The following is a 7,554-nucleotide window of genomic DNA, read 5'->3' on the forward strand; positions in this document are numbered from 1 at the left end:
AATCAATCAAAATATATAATCTAATACCACAACGAACACAACAACAAAAAAATAGAACATAACAAGGAACAAACGTTAACATTAGTGATAATCAAATACTAACCAGATTGAAATAACATAACCAATAAAAAGTAAAAAGTAAAGCAAGATCAGAACCATAAACTATGATGAACTATGATGAACCATAAACTATGATGAACAATTCGTGATAGTCAAACCTTCTACAAAGTATTCTATAGTCATCAAATCAACATCAATGTATTCAATAGACTTTTGTTATAATGTGAAAGAAAATAGTCAGACGGTCAGACCTTCTACAAAGTATTCTAAAAACGAAACAAATATATGAAGTTATTAAAACAAATTGTGAAAAAATTATAAAAATAAAGAAAAAAATGAAGTTGTAAAAAAGTTTTGAGCAAAAACATGAAAATGAAGTAAAAAAGATGAAGAAATAAAAATAGATTGTGAAAACAAAACATACAAAAACGTAAATAAAAATGAAGCCATAAAAACGAATTGTAAAAAAAAATGTAAAATATTGAAAAATAAAGTTAAAATTCATGAATCGTACGTAAAAACGAAATAAAAAGAGTTGTAAAAACAAATCATAAAAAAATAAATGAAAATGAACTAACACAATTTTAAAACTTTAGTTATCAATTATAGTCCGCAAAGTCAATGGCCAAAGAAAAAATAGAAAAAAAAGTCAATAACCTTAAATACTCAAAACAAAAAAGAAAACTTGTTGTATGTCATAACGATGATTTTGACAAAAATTAAAAAAGTCCATGACATTTTAAAACGTAGAATGAATTAAATGACAAAATGAACAAAAAAATGATAAGTTAAATAACCAAATGTGACATTGTTCATAATTAATTATAAAAACGATAAACATATAATTAATATCCTGTCAATTTCATGTTGAATTTGAACACGGATACGATACAACATTACACCATGTTACATTTCACATAAATAGGAACTCAAACTATAATTTCATCATAATTTCATTTCATATTGTATATTTTTGTCGGATCATGTTAATGTTATGTATCGCCACACTTGCAATTTAATGCTGTAAGAATTAGGTAATATGTAAACAGATCTGATTTCATTCTAAATTTTCGTATTAGAAACTAAAATAATCAAATTAAGAAATTGCAAACGGAATTGACTTTTAAGCTATATATAAAATGGCCAACTACCTTTGACTTTAATCAACTCTTTGTTATTATTTGATTTTAATTTTAGTTCCTAAATCTTGCATTAAGCCCTTCGAAACATACCTCGAGACACCACTTAAAGAAGCAGGTAATTTTACACTTTTCAAACTAATAAGAACGTAACAACTTTGATTTTGAATGTTTTTCGCTTAAATTGATAACCTTTCTTGGTTTGTTGGGATCCATCACTTTCAAACAATGTTTTAAAAACCGATTTGAACCAGCAGGTCGAACCGATTTAAACCAGCAGGTCGAACCGGTTGGACCGAAAACCGAGAGAGGTGACGATTCAACTACCACCGATTTTTAACGATTGAACCCAATTGTATTGGTCTAAATAAACCGGTTAAACCGAATAAAACGCATGGAAAATAATCATTTGCGTTTGGTGATTTTTTTCAAAATCTATTTAGTTTTTTCTAAATAAAAATATATGGTGAATGTTATAAATTTTTTTGATGTGTTTGTATTCATTTAAAACTATATTTTGTTTTAGTATTATATTTTATTTTCTTTCTGACGTATATTGATTGATGTAGCTTATGGTTATGTGTTATTTTAATATATTTGGATTGATCTAAAACTTGTTTTTATGTGTATTTTTAATGTTTGAACTTGTAAACATCAAATTCATGATATATATATATATATATATATATATATATATATATATATATATATATATATATAGGGTTAGGTTATATTATTCTAACTATCTATTGTGTACATGTAAGATTGATCCAATCATTTTAGTTATTTTAAGAAAATAATTAATGCATATTAGATGTTAAAGATATAATGAGCATTAATTAGAACTTCAGTATTTAATATGTATTAATTACTTTCTTAAAATAACTAAAATGATTGGTCCAGAATCAATCCTACAAGCACACAATAGATAGTAAAAACATTTGAACCCAACTCTCTCTCTCTCTCTATATATATATATATATATATATATATATATATATATATATATATATATATATATATATATATGAAAATAGAAAAAAATATGAAAATTATAGAATGCGGTTGCCCGACGGTTGAACTGAGAACCGGTCACCATACCAGTTCAACTGAAAAATTGGTTTTTAAAACATTACTTTCAAAGTACTTAGGCACTTCACTCATTATACATTAACTTTTGTTATATTTTTGTCATTGTCTATATTCTATACAATAAAAACTCTCATCGAGCTTTGAGCTTTTTTTTTAATCAATTTCATGATATAGTTTTATATCTTATTCCCTTAAAATGCTTGAGATCACGAGTCATAAAAGCTTGACAAATCGTTGAAATTTTCAGATCATTTAAAATCATCATTAATTACAATCTAATATGAACCGGAGTACACTGTGACAAAAGGATATCGTTGAAAACTAAAAGAAAAGCTCTGCAACGATACTTTGTTGTATCAATTATAATACTGGGTAATTAAAAAGATTATAAGAATAGAAATCATAATGTTACGGTGTATTTGTGGCATACTCTGTTGGACAGAGTTCCAAACTCGACATTCAGAAATTTGGTGGGAGTGACATCAATTATTAAGAAATTGAGGGAATGAAGATTCATGGTTTAGACATGTCCTTAGGAAACCACCAACATCCACCGTTAGGAGAGTGGAGAAAATCATTGTTAATGTTGCAATGAGGAAAAGATGTTTGAAGTGTGAAGATATCATGAAGTTATACTTGAATGAATTAGCTCTATACCGAAGGTGTGGTCTCTTATAGGATAATATTGAGTATATGGGTAATGGATTGGTGTAAAAGTTTACACGGGTGGTTTTGTATGGGTGTTCGTATTGACACATACAATGCCTGACTTGTTTGTACGCAGTGTAAAAAAATCGATTTTTTTTACTATCGTATCACTACTTAAATTTCTTGTGTCACCTCTATTATGAAATCTTGCTTCCGCCTTTGAAAATATAAATATGAAAGGTACTAAGACTCCCTTTTATTGTTTGTGTTTGTTGCTCGGTAATTTGTTCTCCTCTTTATTTTCATTGTGTATTTTACTAGTAGTTGCATCATGTTTTATTGCTTGCCATGTTTTAGTTTTACTTGTTGCCTCCAAATATTTGTGTGTTCGTATAATGTTTATTTGTTTATCGTTACCTCTCTTTGCTTTCATATTATTGTTTATATTTGTTTTTGTTTTCTTTAGCCACTAACCACTCTTTATTTCTTTATTTATTTTTTTATTTCTTTGTTTTGGATTAACGTTTTAGTTTTACATGCATGAGGTCATCCAAGACGGGATAGTGTTACTCTAACTGCACTAGAGTCCCTATATTTTTTAGTTTCTTGCATTTCAAACCATTCATTTCTTCAACACTTAGATTTCATCACATTCCTGTTGACTTTTTTTGAACTTTGATATCAATGTTGGACAAAAATTCGTACGTACTTGGAGTTTATTGACTTATTTTAGCTTTTAAAAGTTTAATACTTTTTTATTCATAAAATACTTTTGACTATTGCATTATTACATTTTCGACTCATCTATAAATGGACTGATTTTTGTTATATACATATCTAAGAGGTCAAACAAATACAATTAGAAATTTTAGCTAAAAAATGATAGGTCAAATAGGTCAAATACTTCTAGATCCAGAGTGTATTCCGATACGTATAAAAGCTAAACCGTTTTTCATAAATTTTGATTTTCATTATAATATTATACTTTATGTGCCTATATTGAACATATTAATCTTAAATAAAAATACAAAAACATGGACGCAAACCCAACTAACCTAACTTGTACTACAAATTTATTGCTTGATTCAGTATTCAACTCGTTTCGATCCGTCCATTTCATCACCCCTAATATTAAGTTACATCTGTCTACTCGATATGCTATGGTTTCCTAATTTGTAGAGAATAAAGAGAAATGGACATAAATTTGGTTTTTGAAATAAATTTAAGGAGTGAAATGTAAAAAATGGGAAATGATTAGGTACAGAAGAATGGTGGTACACTATAGTAGATAAGAGGACCACATTATTTGTGGTTAATGAGTTTAAGGTCGCCCACTTGTTGTGGGTCTCACACCGTGTGCTATGCACGTGAATGAGGGTCCATGTACACCCCCTCCCTACCGTAGGAATGCTTAAGGAAGAACAAGAGAGAATATGAGTGTAGAGATTTTGTTTTAGTAATAACTTTAAAAAAGGGGAAAAAAACGAAGGTTATTGACTCTCTTTCATTGCCATTAACTTTACAAGTTGACTCTAGATCACCTTTAACTTTTATGCATTGACATCTACGAACGTAAGATTTGAAATCAAGAAGTGGGCAACCCCTTTGTTGTGATGACGTAGGAACATGGCAAACATGTAGAGCTTGAGACAAGACTATGTAAGAGAAAATAGACATCAATCTTAATATGTTTTGTACATCTATATAAAATGAGATTTGATGCAGGATATGTGGTATCGATATTGTCACACAACAATGTTGATGGACGTAACACTAGGAAGCACAACTCTTTTGTCAACAAACTAATTCACTCAATCTCAACCATTAGATTAAAGTTAGCACACAATATTCTATATGAGCACATGAGGAGGCAATGATATGTTGTTTCTTGGAACAATGACTAATATGATTTGGACCACTATGAAACACTCAAGCCCTCGTAGAGCATGTATAGAAATAACAATGTACTTTTTAAAATCAGATTTTAATTCTGTTTGTGGCAGCAGAAAATACAAGAATCTAAAACATTTAAAAATTCCAGTAAATGCTCATATAAAACTAGGAATGTCTGGTTATCAAAGACATCAACTCAAACTACAAATATACATTACCTCCAAAACCAAAACAATAAATAATCTCTGAAGTGTGTCTCTCTCTCAAGCTCGACTCCAGAAAAAAGAAGCATGGTCATAACCCTTTAAATTATAACAATTTGACCTCATAAGAATATCATGATCTTAAGTAGACCTCCAAAAATGCATGGTCATAATTTGGGAGGGGTAGATTCCTCGAAATTAACATATATGACTACTAGATTCATTTATGGTAACATCTGATCTAGGTACGTGTGACAACCGTCAATTTTCAGTCAAGTCAAAGTCAGCGAAAGTCAACAAGTCAAACCGATCCACTCATCTTGCCGTAAGTGCTAGAGCTTATGATAAGAAACTCCTAAGCGACTCTTTATTCTAACGAGGGATCCTAAAATCAAAAAGTGCGTACACCTAGATCTCCTTAACCTAAAACTGAGGTACGTAGCGAGCCAAACCGATAAAACAATGTCGCATACTCATCGGGAGTATGCAAGATCCTTAAACAAGGCGTAACAGGATTTACGGACCTTGCAGTGCGTAGCCGGACACTCAAAAAGGACACCCATGAAACCTCTCTCAATCGTTTTCACTCTATCTCTTCTTATGTCAAATCTCTCCCAAATCTCTCTAAGTATGAGAAATCTCTCCCACATATCTCTTTGTATGTGAAATCTCTCCAAGAATGTCAAATCTCTCCCAAATCTCTCTAAGTATGTGAAATCTCTCCCACATATCTCTTTGTATGTGAAATCTCTCCAAGAATGTCAAATCTCTCCCAAATCTCTCTAAGTATGTGAAATCTCTCCAAGAATGTCAAATCTCTCCCAAATCTCTCTAAGTATGTGAAATCTCTCCAAGAATGTCAAATCTCTCCCAAATCTCTCTAAGTATGTGAAATCTCTCCCACATATCTCTTTGTATGTGAAATCTCTCCAAGAATGTCAAATCTCTCCCAAATCTCTCTAAGTATGTGAAATCTCTCCCACATATCTCTTTGTATGTGAAATCTCTGCAAGAATGTCAAATCTCTCCCAAATCTCTCTAAGTATGTGAAATCTCTCTCAAATCTCTCTCGAAATCTCTCCCCAACTTTCTATAATCACTCGGGGCATTCCGACCCCCGAATTTGGCGAAAATAGCCCAAGAACGGAAGTCTACGCGAAAAACGGACTTAAGGAAACGAACCTTCCGAACCGAAAGTACTATTCATGAACCGAATCGAAAGCACTATTCATGAGGGTCCGAACCGAGAGTACTGTTCATTATCCGAACCGAGGTGTTGACTGATGAGCCGAACCGAGACTACTGTTCATCCGAACCGAACCACGCAAAGAAGGAAGGTCCGAACCGAACCTCGCATAGAAGGGAAAATCCGAACCGAAAGTACTGTTCATTACTGTTCACAACAGTCCCTTCGGTTCTAGCCTCACTTCGGACCGAACCCCCTGACTTTCGCATCTGACTCCTCATCGGACCGAGCCTTCGGACGAACCCCGCCTTCGCTCCTTCTCCTGGCTCGCGCCTTCGCTTCCGAGACTAGCACCTCCCCTGACCGAACCTCGGCCGAGATCCGAAGGGTCTCGCTGGAAAGTTCATTTTTCACCCGTTTTCAAGTAATTTTGCGTTTTAAGCCCGTTTTTAATTATTTTAACATGGGATTTTCACCTAAAACTTTATTTTAAATTATAAGACCCCTGAATTAATGATTTAATCACATTTTAAGGATAAAACCTTATCCAAATAAGAGTAGGTAAAGTACAAAGGTAGAGTGTTGACTTTACCTTATTTTATGACGCAAGCAACCCCCATACCCACTCCATGATCACCCACACTCCTTTCCACCATACCTTGTACCTTTTACCTCCCTCACAAGCCATCCCCACGTTTTTGAGAGCTGGATAATCATCCTCTCTCCTCATTTTCTCTCATTTGCTCTCATTTCACAAGAAGATCAAACTCTTTTCTCTCTCACTTTCTCTCTCTAGAAATTCGAGATTCAAGGGCTGATCTTGAGTCTTTCCTCCACATTTGGTAAGCATAATCCATTCTCTTTATGTTTATCTCAATGATTTCCACTCAAATCATGGATATCTTACACAAACTCCAATATACTTGTGTTAGAGCTTCGAATCTTCAAGTGATTCTTCAAGTGTTCTTGGGTTGAACACTTCTCTTCTTCAACACTTACCTACTGAAAACACTTAAGGTGAGTTCATACCCCTACATTTTCATGTTTTCTCAAGTTTTTAGGGGGGAATACAAGTTAAAATACTTAGAACATAACTACATTTTTCTAACAGCTTTCATCAGAAAAGTTTCACTCCATTCACGGACTGTTTTGGACATCCTAAATATTTTTGTTTTCAAAACTGTTTTAGGTGCATGTAGTTCCACTTCTTAGCTTTAAAATGACTACTTGCACATCTCCATACGATTTTTCTACAATTTATAGTGATTTTTACAAAACTGCCTATCATTTCAAACATCAATCCGGACCAGTCTGTGATTATGGACCTTTTCAC

Source organism: Lactuca serriola, chromosome 5 (assembly GCF_051521515.1).
Source record: "Lactuca serriola cultivar US96UC23 chromosome 5, Lser_US96UC23_V15, whole genome shotgun sequence".
Taxonomy (NCBI): domain Eukaryota; kingdom Viridiplantae; phylum Streptophyta; class Magnoliopsida; order Asterales; family Asteraceae; genus Lactuca; species Lactuca serriola.